This window comes from Aegilops tauschii, chromosome 2, assembly GCF_002575655.3.
Source record: "Aegilops tauschii subsp. strangulata cultivar AL8/78 chromosome 2, Aet v6.0, whole genome shotgun sequence".
Lineage (NCBI taxonomy): Eukaryota > Viridiplantae > Streptophyta > Magnoliopsida > Poales > Poaceae > Aegilops > Aegilops tauschii.
Window position 1 is genome coordinate 327379157 of NC_053036.3, and position 13828 is coordinate 327392984.

General features: G+C 42.6%; 1 long non-coding RNA gene across 1 annotated transcript; it reads right to left on the reverse strand.

The window, feature by feature from the left end:
- Positions 1–9152: 9152 nt before the first annotated feature.
- Positions 9153–11442, reverse strand: LOC120974561 (uncharacterized). Its single transcript, XR_005769934.2, has 3 exons — positions 11244–11442; positions 11057–11108; positions 9153–9597 (listed from the first exon to the last, which is right to left on the reverse strand). It is a non-coding gene; the product is annotated as an uncharacterized lncRNA (long non-coding RNA).
- Positions 11443–13828: the final 2386 nt, after the last annotated feature.

Genomic DNA, 13828 nt, shown 5'->3' on the forward strand with positions numbered 1-13828 from the left:
ATCACTCGACAGCGGTCAAGAACATCCTAAAATACCTGAAAAGGACTAAGGATATGTTTCTCGTTTATGGAGGTGACAAAGAGCTCGTCGTAAATGGTTACATTGATGCAAGCTTTGACACTGATCCGGATGACTCTAAGTCACAAACTGGATACGTATTTATATTGAACGGTGGAGCTGTCAGTTGGTGCAGTTCTAAGCAAAGCGTCGTGGCGGGATCTACGTGTGAAGCGGAGTACATAGCTGCTTCGGAAGCAGCAAATGAAGGAGTCTGGATGAAGGAGTTCATATCCGATATAGGTGTCATACCTAGTGCATTGGGTCCAATGCAAGCTTCAAAATATCAGATATCGGGTTCATATCAGTTTCGCTTTGACATATCGGATGTCGGTTATCGGGTGATATATCGGACGATATGTAGATATATCAGAGAAAATATGTCTAGTTTTTTTCATTATTCTTGTTCAAAAAAATTTATTTTTAGTAAAGAAAGTAGGACGCCAATGCTTTAACATAACACTTTTTGGTTCCTAGTTGATTAATTTGTTGGTTAAGAAATTATTAAGGAAATATTCACAAAATCCTTACTCTATGATTAAAAACAATACGATATATATGCATTTGTACGGAACATTGTGCATGACTTTGATAATATATAATGAAGTTGTAAATGAATAATCATATTTCACTGCTTTCTAATAAAGAATTGTTGTCATCTACATATCGTTCTATATCGGTGGACATATCGGGCTAGATATCGGCCATATCGGTCGATATTTCGGTCCATATCGGATGATATGTTCGAAAATGATATTTCCAAAATGATATGCTATGTTTATAGGTAGAGCCCCAAAAGTGATATATCGGCCTATATATTGGTCGTATCGGCCTAGATTTAAAAGCTTGGTCCAATGAAAATCTTTTGTGACAATACTGGTGCAATTGCCTTGGCAAAGGAATCCAGATTTCACAAGAGAACCAAGCACATCACGAGATGCTTCAATTCCATCCGCGATCAAGTCAAGGAGGGAGACATAGAGATTTGCAAGATACATACGGATCTGAATGTTGCAGACCCGTTGACTAAGCCTCTCTCACCAGCAAAACATGATCAGCACCAAGACTCCATGGGTGTTAGAATCATTACTGTGTAATCTAGATTATTGACTCTAGTGCAAGTGGGGGACTAAAGGAAATATGCCATAGAGGCAATAATAAAGTTGTTATTTATATTTCCTTATATCATGATAAATGTTTATTATTCATGCTAGAATTTTATTAACCGGAAACTTAGTACATGTGTGAATACATAAGCAAACAGAGTGTCACTAGTATGCCTCTACTTGACTAGCTCATTGAATCAAAGATGGTTAAGTTTCCTAGCCATAGACATGGGTTGTCATTTGATTAATGGGATCACATCATTAGAGAATGATGCGATTGACTTGACCCATTCCGTTAGCTTAGTGTTTGATCGTTTAGTATATTGCCATTGCTTTCTTCATGACTTATACATGTTCCTATGACTATGAGATTATGCAACTCCCGAATACCGGAGGAACACTTTGTGTGCTACCAAACGTCACAACGTAACTGGGTGATTATAAAGGTGCTCTACAGGTGTCTCCGATGGTACTTGTTGAGTTGGCATAGATCGAGATTAGGATTTGTCACTGCGATTGTCGGAGAGGTATCTTTGGGCCCTCTCGGTAATGCACATCACTATAAGCCTTGCAAGCAATGTGACTAATGAGTTAGTTACGGGATGATGCATTACGGAACGAGTAAAGAGACTTGCCGGTAATGAGATTGAACTAGGTATTGAGATACCGACAATCGAATCTCAGGCAAGTAACATACCGATGACAAAGGGAACAACGTATGTCGTTATGCGGTTTGACCGAAAAAGATCTTTGTAGAATATGTAGGAGCCAATATGAGCATCCAGGTTCCGCTATTGGTTATTGACCGGAGACATGTCTCGGTCATGTCTACATAGTTCTTGAACCCGTAGGGTCCGCGCGCTTAACGATCGGTGACGATCGGTATTATGAGTTTATGTGTTTTGATGTACCGAAGATAGTTCGGAGTCCCGGATGTGAACACGGACATGACAAGGAGTCTCGAAATGGTTGAGACATAAAGATTGATATATTGGATGACTATATTCGGACACCGGGTGAGTTCCAGGGGTCACCGGATATTTATCGGAGTGCCGGGGGGTTATCGGAACCCCCGGGGGAACTAATGGGCCAACATGGGCCTTGTGGGAGAGAGAGGAGATGGCCTAGGGCTGCCCCCCCTTGGGAGTCCGAATTGGACAAGGACGGGGGCGGCACCCCCTCTTTCCTCCCTCTTTCCCTCTCCTTCCTTCCCCCTTCCTCCTTCCTGGTTGGACTAGGAAAGGGGAGTCCTACTCCCACTAGGAGGAGGACTCCCCCCTCTCCTTGGCGCGCCCCAAGGCCGGCCGGCCTTCCCCCTTGCTCCTTTATATGTGAGGGCAGGGGGGCACCCAAGAACACACAAGTTGATCATTGATCTCTTAGCCGTGTGCGGTGCCCCCCTCCACCATAATACACCTCGGTCATATTGTCGTAGTGCTTAGGTGAAGCCGTGCGCCGGTATCTTCATCATCACCGTCATCACGCCGTCATGCTGACGAAGCTCTCTCTCGAAGCTCTACTGGATCATGAGTTCGTGGGACGTCACCGAGCTGAACGTGTGCAGATCGCGGAGGTGCCGTACGTTCGGTAATCGGTCCATCATGAAGACGTATGACTACATCAACTGCGTTGTCATAACGCTTCCGCTTTTGGTCTACGAGAGTACGTGGACAACACTCTCCCCTCTCGTTGCAATGCATCACCTTGATCTCGCGTGTGCGTAGGATTTTTTTTGAAATTACTACGTTCCCCAACACGAAACTATTCCACATTGTTTCAAATGAAGACCAAACTCATAACTCAAATATTCACCTCCACGATCAGATCGTAGAAACTTTATTTTCTTGTTATGATGATTTTCCACTTCACTCTGAATTTTTTTGAACTTTTCAAATGTTTCAGACTTATGTTTCATCAAGTAGATATACCCATATCTTCTCAAATCATCTATGAAGATCAGAAAATAACGATACCCGCCGCGAGCCTCAACACTCATCGGACCGCATACATCAGTATGTATTATTTCCAATAAGTCAGTTGCTCGCTCCATTGTTCCGGAGAACGGAGTCTTGGTCATCTTGTCCATGAGGCATGGTTCACAAGCATCAAGTGATTCATAATCAAGCGATTCCAAAAGCCCATCAGTATGGAGTTTCTTCATGCGCTAAACGGCAGTGCCACAAATATTGCACTATCATTATTAACTTTGCATCTTTTGACTTCAATATTTATGAATATGTGTATCACTACGATCGAGATTCAATAAACCATTTATATTGAGTGTATGACCATAGAAGGTTTTATTCATTTAAATAGAACAACAATTATTCTTTGACTTAAATGAATAACCGTATTGCAATAAACATGATCCAATCATATTAAAGCTCAACGCAAACACCAAATAACATTTATTTTAGGTTCAACACTAATCCCAAAGGTAAAAGGAGTGTGGTATGGTGATCTTATCAACCTTGGAATCACTTCCAACACACATCATCACCTCGCCCTTAACTAGTCTCTGTTTATTTTGCAACTCCCGTTTCGAGTTACTACTCTTAGCAACTGAACCAGTATCAAGTACCGAGGGGTTGCTATAAACACTAGTAAAGTACACATCAATAACATGTATATCAAATATACCTTTGTTCACTTTGCCATCCTTCTTATCCGCCAAGTATCTAGGGCAGTTCCACTTCCAGTGACCATTTCCTTTGCAGTAGAAGCACTCAGTTTCAGGCTTGGGTCTATCTTTGCGCTTCTTCATGGGAGTGGCAACTTGCTTGCCATTCTTCTTGAAGTTCCCTTTCTTTCCCTTGCCCTTTCACTTGAAACTAGTGGTTTTGTCAACCATCAACATTTGATGCTTTTCTTGATTTCTACCATCATCGATTTCAACATCACGAAGAGCTCGGGAATCGTTTTCGTCATCCCTTGCATATTATAGTTCATCATGAAGTTCCAGTAACTTGGTGATAGTGACTAGAGAACTCTGTCAATCACTATTTTATCTGGAAGATTAACTCCCACTGGATTCAAGCGATTGCAGTACTCAGACAATCTGAGCACATGCTCACTGGTTGAGCTATTCTCCTCCATCTTGTAGGCAAAGTACTTGTCATAGGTCTCATACCTCTCGACTCGAGCATGAGTCTGAAATACCAATTTCAGCTCTTGGAACATCTTATATGATCCGTGGCATTCAAAACATTTTTGAAGTCCCGGTTCTAAGCCGTAAAGCATGGTGCACTAAACTATCAAGTAGTTATCATACCGAGCTTGCCAAATGTTCATAACGTCTGCATCTGCTCTTGCAATAGGTCCGTCACCTAGCGGTACATCAAGGACATAATTCTTCTTCGCAGCAATGAGGACAATCCTAAGATTGCGGACCTAGTCCGCATCATTGCTACTATCATCTTTCAACATAGTTTTTCTCTAGGAACATATAAAAAATAAACGGGGAGCTACATCGCGAGCTATTGATCTATAACATAGTTATGCAAATACTATCAGAACTAAGTTCATGATAAATTAAAGTTTAATTAATCATATTACTTAAGAACTCCCACTTAGATAGACATCCCTCTAGTCATCTAAATGATCACCTGATCCATATCAACTAAACCATGTCCGATCATCACGTGAGATGGAGTAGTTTTCAATGGTGAACATCACTATGTTGATCATATCTACCATATGATTCATGCTCGACCTTTCGGTCTCAGTGTTCCGAGGCCATATCTGCATATGCTAGGCTCGTCAAGTTTAACCCGATAATTCTGCATGTGAAAAACTGGCTTGCACCCGTTGTATGTGAACATAGATCTTATCACACCCGATCATCACGTGGTGTCTCGGCGCGACGAACTATAGCAATGGTGCATACTCAGGGAGAACACTTATACCTTGAAATTTAGTGACAGATCATCTTATAATGCTACCGCCGAACTAAGCAAAATAAGATGCATAAAAGGATAAACATCACATGCAATCAAATAAGTGATATGATATGGCCATCATCATCTTGTGCCTTTGATCTCCATCTCCAAAGCACCGTCATGATCACCATCGTCACTGGCCTAACACCTTGATCTCCATCGAAGCATCGTTGTCGATAACTTTACAAAATATGATCATCTCATATAACAATTTATATCTTATCACGTCTTGACCATATCATATCACAACATGCCCTGCAAAAACAAGTTAGACGCCCACTACTTTGTTGTTGCAAGTTTTACGTGGCTGCTACGGGCTTAGAAGGAACCGTTCTTTCCTACGCATCAAAACCACAACGATTTTTCGTCAAGTTTGTTGTTTTAACCTTCAACAAGGACCGGGCGTAGTCACACTCGATTCAACTAAAGTTGGAGAAACAGACACCCACTAGCCACCTGTGTGCGAAGCACGTCAGTAGAACCAGTCTCGCGTAAGCGTACACGTAATGTCGGTCCGGGCCGCTTCATCCAACAATATCGCCGAATCAAAGTATGACATGCTGGTAAGCAGTATGACTATTATTGCCCACAACTCTTTGTGTTCTACTCGTGCATATAACATCTACGCATAGACCTGGCTCGGATGCCACTATTGGGGAATGCAGTAATTTCAAAAAAATCCTGCGCACACGCAAGATCCATCTAGGTAATGCATAGCAACGAGAGGGGAGAGTGGTGTCCATGTACCCTCGTAGATCGAAAGCGGAAGCGTTATGACAACACGGTTGATGTAGTCGTACGTCTTCACGGTCCGACCGATCCTAGCACCGAAGGTACGACACCTCCGCAATCTGCACACGCTCAGCTCGGTGATGTCCCACGAACTCTAGATCCAGCTGAGGTCGATGGAGAGTTTATTCAGCATGATGGCGTGGTGACGGGGATGATGAAGCTACCGGCGTAGGGCTTCGCCCAAGCACTACAACGATATGACCGAGGTGGAAATCTGTGGAGGGGGGCATCGCACACGGCTAAACAATCAACTTGTGTGTCTATGGGGTGCCCCCTCCCCCGTATATAAAGGAGTGGAGGAGGGGAGGGCAGGCCCTCTCTATGGCGCGCCCAAGGGGGAGTCCTACTCCCGGTGGGAGTAGAATTCCCCCCTTCCCTAGTTGGAGTAGGAGAAGAAGGAAGAGGGAGAGGGAGAGAAGTAAAGGGGGGGCGGGCCCCCTCCCAATTCAGATTGGGCTTTGGGGGGGCGCCCCCACCTTGGCCGCCTCCTCCTCTCTCCCACTAAGGCCCATTAAGGCCCAATGACTCCCCGGGGGGTTCCGGTAACCCCCTGGTACTCCGGTAAATGCCCGAATTCACCCGGAACCATTCTGATGTCCAAACATAGCCTTCCAATATATCAATCTTTATGTCTCGACCATTTCGAGACTCCTCGTCATGTCCGTGATCGCATCCGGGACTCCGAACAACCTTCGGTACATCAAAACACATAAACTCATAATACCGATTGTCATCGAACGTTAAGCGTGCGGACCCTACGGGTTTGAGAACTATGTAGACATGACCGAGACTCATCTCCGGTCAATAACCAATAGCGGAACCTGGATGCTCATATTGGTTCCTACATATTCTACGAAGATCTTTATCGGTCAAACCGCATAACAACATACGTTGTTCCCTTTGTCATCGGTATGTTACTTGCCCGAGATTCGATCGTGGTATCATCATACCTAGTTCAATCTCGTTGCCGGCAAGTCTCTTTACTTGTTCCGTAATGCATCATCCCGCAACTAACTCATTAGTCACATTGCTTGCAAGGCTTATAGTGATGTGCATTACCGAGAGGGCCTAGAGATACCTCTCCGATACACGGAGTGACAAATCCTAATCTCGATCTATGCCAACCCAACAAACACCTTTGGAGACACCTGTAGAGCATCTTTATAATCACCCAGTTACGTTGTGACGTTTGATAGCACACAAGGTGTTCCTCCGGTATTCAGGAGTTGCATAATCTCATAGTCAGAGGAACATGTAAAGTCATGAAGAAAGCAATAGCAATAAAACTCAACGATCATAATGCTAAGCTAACGGATGGGTCTTGTCCATCACATCATTCTCTAATGATGTGATCTCGTTCATCAAATGACAACACATGTTTACGGTCAGGAAACATAACCATCTTTGATTAATGAGCTAGTCAAGTAGAGGCATACTAGGGACACTCTGTTTTGTCTATGTATTCACATATGTACTAAGTTTCCGGTTAATACAATTATAGCATGAATAATAAACATTTATCATGATATAAGGAAATATAAATAACAACTTTATTACTGCCTCTAGGGCATATTTCGTTCATTAAGGAGACACAAAAGCTCAAGCTTGGGGATGCCCAAGGCATCCCAAGTTAATATTTCAAGAAGTCTCAAGCATCAGAGCTTGGGGATGCCCCGGTAGGCATCCCACCTTTCTTCATCAACAATTGTCGGTTAGTGTCGGTTGAGCCTAAGTTTTTGCTTCTTCACATGAGTTGTGCTATTCTTGGAATGTCTTTTTGTTTTGTTTTGCTTGCTGTTTTAATAAAATACTTAGATCTAAAAGTTCTTAAATAAGAGAGAGTCCTCGAATAGCTACCCATTTACTTAACTACTCGTTTGATCTTCACTTATATCTTTTTGGAGTAGTTTGTCATTCACTCTCATGCTTCACTTAGATTATTTTGAAAGATGAAATTTTTTATGCTCATGTTCTTCACTTAAATTTATTTGAGCTTGTCAAAAGCAATTGCAACATATGAAACTAGTCCCAAAGTGATAGATATTCAAGAGGGATATAATAAAAACTTTCATGAAGATCACTGGACAAATTAAACTTGGTTCTTTGTAATAGTTTTGAGATATGATGATAGTGATATGTGAGTCATGTTGGTGAGTAATTATGCTTTAGTAAGAATATTGATGTTAAGGTTTGTGATTCCCTATGCAAGCACGAATGTCAATAGTTATGCAATGAAATTATATCCTACTTGTGGTGCATTATTCGGTGTTAGTTATGCTTAATGCTCGCTTATGAGATTTTTTGTTTCTTGGTTGGATGCTTCTCAACCTTTTTTCTAGCCTTCACTTGTACTAAGTAGGAATACTACTTGTGCATCCAAAATCCTTAAACCCAGTTTTGCCATATGAGTCCACTATACCTACCTATATGCGGTATTCCCATGCCGTTCTAAGCAAATTTGTATGTGCCATCTCTAAAATTTCAAAATAATTTCCCTTTTGTGTGCTCGTACTGATCATGAAGCGGCAGGGGGTGGCCAATATTTTCCATGCTAGATGTGTTATTCTCAAGATGAGTGTTTATTCAGTTGTCATTGCACGAGAGTACGACAAAGGTATTAGGGATGTCCAGTCCCGAAATGAAAAAGAAATTTACTTTATGTTGTCAAATAATAAATTCCTTGGAAAGTGTTGGTATGGAGGGCACCCGTGGATACGACTAGCCATGGATTGTGAAAGAATGGTGAAAAAGGAATAAACTTTATTTTCTGTTTGGGAACCGCCTATGATATATCTAGCATGGAAAGTGTTGGGAATTACTCGGTCGGATGGGAAAAGTATGCCTCTGAAGATCTTTTATCTCTCAATTTAAGCTTTGAGCTTTGGCACCTCTACAAATCCCTACTTCCCTCTACGAAGGGCCTTTCTATTTACTTTATGCAATTTTTATTTTCATTTGAGTCTCCATCTTCTCTTATAAGCACCAACTAAGGGGCACTATGATCGTACTTGAGCATTGGATGTAGCTAATATGCGAGTGTGTTTCATGAATGGATCAACGATTGAGCATGATGGGCTAGGGATAACTTGCTTTAGAGTTGATATTTTGAAAGACACTAGATCATGGATGGCGCGCGTTGCTGCGCCCATTCATTTTGACAATAGAATGGTAGGAATTTTCATAAGTACAGACCAAAAAAGAATGATAAATTAAATTTTCATGGTCTCACATAAAAAATATGCATGTTGTTAGTGTGCATCCATGTTGAGAAAAGAACATTGAAATGTTTACAAAATATGAACAGTACAAACATTCAATATTTTGTAACTTTACATAACACTCGCTCAATATAGATTGTGCATCTATATTTAAACTTAGAATGGGTCCACTCATAAATATTATTTATATCACCTAGACAACACAATATGAATTGGTTTAGTAAGTAATAAAGGGATAATGGGGACATAAGAAGATAGCTGTTGATACCTTTCAACATCATGTCAATATTCTACATCTTCCATGCAGCAATAATGCATTATAGTGTTTATGTTGAGCATAAGGCAGTGGGGCTATTAGCCATTTGCTGAAGTTACCCACATGATCTGAATCCACTTCAGAAGTTATTTGGTTTGATGGTTGTCTCAGTGATCACACATATAATAATTCCTTGGAGTTCCTTCCAATTCACCACCTACTATGTACTTCTGCCCAAAAAAACATGGTAAGCATGAAAAGACATGAGAAAGAAAGAAAAGATTAAACATCAAGGATAATAGACTAACATAACTGCTACATCACTTATCTTATTTTTAATTCAGTAATTTTGGTACAAAACATTGGTGGATCAACCTTAGTTCATCAAAAGTAATTGTCCTATTGTTAAGAAGTGCCAAGGTATTCGATACTTTCTCTATTAAGCCCATAATATTTTCCTTTGCGCTGCAATAACCTGAATATAGCATAAGAATTGAGAAAAACTATGATGAAATGTACCCCTCTGCCTATTGTTAAGGAACATAGGTAGTAGATCCTAGTGTCAAGCAAGAATAAAAAATAACCAAAGCTTGGGAGGGACTCTCTTTAAATTAGACGCAACATCATTGGCATAAGAAAGGTTAAGTTTTATCATCAAATTGTGGTCCGACTGTCAGGAAGAAGAAGAAAAGAGATCCATAAGTTTGTGTGGAACTGCCCTTAAATTAGACATGGAATCACTTTCCTCTTGTTTGTTTTCAATCATTTAACAAAAACTTGGCAAGTCACGTCATTGCATCAAGTTCCATTCGACTAACTGAAATAAAAATTATTAAGCATGATCCGTTTACCAGTTGAACTGTTAGAATGAATAATCAAACCATGCTAACATCAATAACAAAATAAAAGCATAGTGGTGATTTTCGTACCAGGAAAAATTACCATGGAGAATAATTTTGGTTGTTTGTCTTGTCGATCAACCAACCATGAAGTTATGCCAATTTAAGAGGACAGGATGGAACTAAGTCAAAATGTAGTCATTAGATTTCAAAAAGAACATGATCCCTTTATTTTATCATTTAGTTAAATATATGATTTGGAGGAATTTAAGCCTCTCAGCACTGTGAGTACCAGGAATATAAAAATATGCATCTCATTAGTTATTTGCCAACATACATTTGTATGTGTAGATAGTTGTGACAATATGAAGGTTTTAGTACTCGTCTTAATGGTCTAGACTCTGGAATATCTCAAGCTAAGAGGGAAGGTAGGCAAATACTCTACTTTCAGCGGTAAGCATATATTAGGAATTTATAAAAAAGCATATATTAGAAAATCAAAGCTACTCTGCATAGAAGTAACCTACTTTCTTTGTGGACAATCCGGACATAGGTGCCATCACACGAACACATATATGAGAAAATCATATTCTGTCTAGTAGTAAACTACTTTCCTTGTGGACATGGTGCCCATCATACGAAGACACAACTACGTACAAATCAATAGCAACATGTGGTACTATGCTTATTTCTTAAGCGAGGAGAAGGTCGACCATATCATCCCAATAGTAGTTCTAGTAAGCTTACAAAAGAGAAACCAAACAGAGAAGAACACCGCAAGTTAGGGACAACAATAGAAAATACAACACAAGTACACAAGCATGACAAAAATGATCTACCAATGAGTTACCTGAGCCTCAAAGTGGTTGCTACCCTAACTTTATCTACAACTCCAAGATGACCTGAAAGAGGCAATTCATGATTAGATGTTGTGCAGGTAGGGTAAGAGAGGATGACACATCAGAGGGGAAGAGAGGAGTTTCTACTCGGTGGTGTTTAGAGGTAGGGGAGAGGAGATGGAGGTGGGTGTCACTCACGTGCATCAGATGATAGTGAGGCCGAGGGCGGTGAGACCACGTCACGGGGAGGGGTGCAGGGAGTCCAGGTCGAAGAAGATGCAATCGAGGTCGCCGGAGAGTCGGAGATTTGGATTCGATCGGTGTCGAAATGAATCAAGCGCGGAAAACCGACGACGAGAGGGGCTGCGAGATCGGAGAACATGGCGGCGGTGGCGTAGTTAGGTCGCGCGTGACGGTGTGAGAGAGTTCTTGTCAACCTACACGCTAGGGACGAAATGAGTGTCGTGTGAGGGTTGTTTTTTGGGTTGCACGTAGGGAGCTATTACAGGCCCAGTAGGCCCAATTTAATCCCAGAAGCCGAAAAAAGCCACCAGAGCAACGGCCCAGTAAGTGTTAGTGCTCGTTTCGATTGACCAAAGCGACTCGGGATGCGATTTAGAGACAATCGGATGGCCGAAAACGCCTAAAAGTGACAATCCAACGGCCACGGACGATAATGGTCTGAGAAGGCAGGAAACGTGCTCAGTTATAATGTATCTAAATGGCTGCTTGTTGATATGCTTGAGTATTGAAATCTTCACGTCAAAACTAGACTATTGTTTTGAACCATATAAAAGTCCATATGTCCATGCTACACAAGAAAAGAATGTGATGAACATGATAGGCAGCATTCCACATCAAAAATTCTGTTTTTATCATTTACCTACTCGAGGACGAGCAGGAATTAAGCTTGGGGATGCTGATACGTCTCCAACGTATCTATAATTTTTTATTGGTCCATGTGTTGGAAATATGCCCTAGAGGCAATAATAAAATGGTTATTATTGTATTTCCTTGTTCATGATAATTGTCTATTGTTCATGCTATAATTGTATTAACTGGAAACCGTAATACATGTGTGAATACATAGACCACAACATGTCCCTAGTAAGCCTCTAGTTGACTAGCTCGTTGATCAATAGATGGTTATGGTTTCCTGACCATGGACATTGGATGTCATTGATAACGGGATCACATCATTAGGAGAATGATGTGATGGACAGGACCCAATCCTAAGCATAGCACAAGATCGTGTAGTTCGTTTGCTAAGAGCTTTTCTAATGTCAAGTATCGTTTCCTTAGACCATGAGATTGTGCAACTCCCGGATACCGTAGGAATGCTTTGGGTGTACCAAACGTCACAACGTAACTGGGTGGCTATAAAGGTGCACTACAGGTATCTCCGAAAGTGTCTGTTGGGTTGGCACGAATCGAGACTGGGATTTGTCACTCCGTATGACGGAGAGGTATCTCTGGGCCCACTCAGTAATGCATCATCATAATGAGCTCAATGTGACTAAGGAGTTAGCCACAGGATCATGCGTTACGGAACGAGTAAAGAGACTTGCCGGTAACGAGATTGAACGAGGTATTGGGATACCGACGATCGAATCTCGGGCAAGTAACATACCGATAGACAAAGGGAATTGTATACGGGATTGATTGGATCCTCGACATCGTGGTTCATCCGATGAGATCATCGTGGAACATGTGGGAGCCAACATGGGTATCCAGATCCCGCTGTTGGTTATTGACCAGAGAGTCGTCTCGGTCATGTCTGCGTGTCTCCCGAACCCGTAGGGTCTACACACTTAAGGTTCGGTGACGCTAGGATTGTAGAGATATTAGTATGCGGTAACCCGAAATTTGTTCGGAGTCCCGGATGAGATCCCGGACATCACGAGGAGTTCCGGAATGGTCCGGAGGTAAATATTTATATATAGGAAGTCCAGTTTCGGCCACCGGGAAAGTTTCGGGGGTCACCGGTATTGTACCGGGACCACCGGAAGGGTCCCGGGGGTCCACCGGGTGGGGCCACCTATCCCAGAGGGCCGCATGGGCTGAAGTGGGAAGGGAACCAGCCCCTGGTGGGCTGGTGCGCCCCCCATGGGCCTCCCCCTGCGCCTAGGGTTGGAAACCCTGGGGGTGGGGGGCGCCCCACCTGACTTGGGGGGCAAGTTTCCCCCTTGGCCGCCGCCCCCCCTTGAGATTGGATCTCTAGGGCCGGTGCCCCCCCCCCCACATGGCCCCTATATAAACAGGGGGAGGGAGGGCTGCAGAACCAAGCCCCTGGCGCCTCCCTCTCCCCCCGTAACACCTCTCCCTCTCGCTGAGCTTGGCGAAGCCCTGCCGAGATCCCCGCTGCTTCCACCACCACGCCGTCGTGCTGCTGGATATCCATCAACCTCTCCTTTCCCCTTGCTGGATCAAGAAGGAGGAGACGTCCCCGAGCTGTACGTGTGTTGAACGCGGAGGCGCCGTCCGTTCGGCGCTAGATCGGATCCTCCGCGATTTGAATCGCTGCGAGTACGACTCCATCAACCGCGTTCTTGTAACGCTTCCGCTTAGCGATCTTCAAGGGTATGAAGATGCACTCCCCTCTCTCTCTCTCGTTGCTAGTTAATCCATAGATTGATCTTGGTGATACGTAGAAAATTTTGAATTTCTGCTACGTTCCCCAACAGTGGTATCAGAGTCAGGTCTATGCGTAGATTCTATGCACGAGTAGAACACAAAGTAGTTGTGGGCGATGATTTGTTCAATTTGCTTGCCGTTACTAGTCT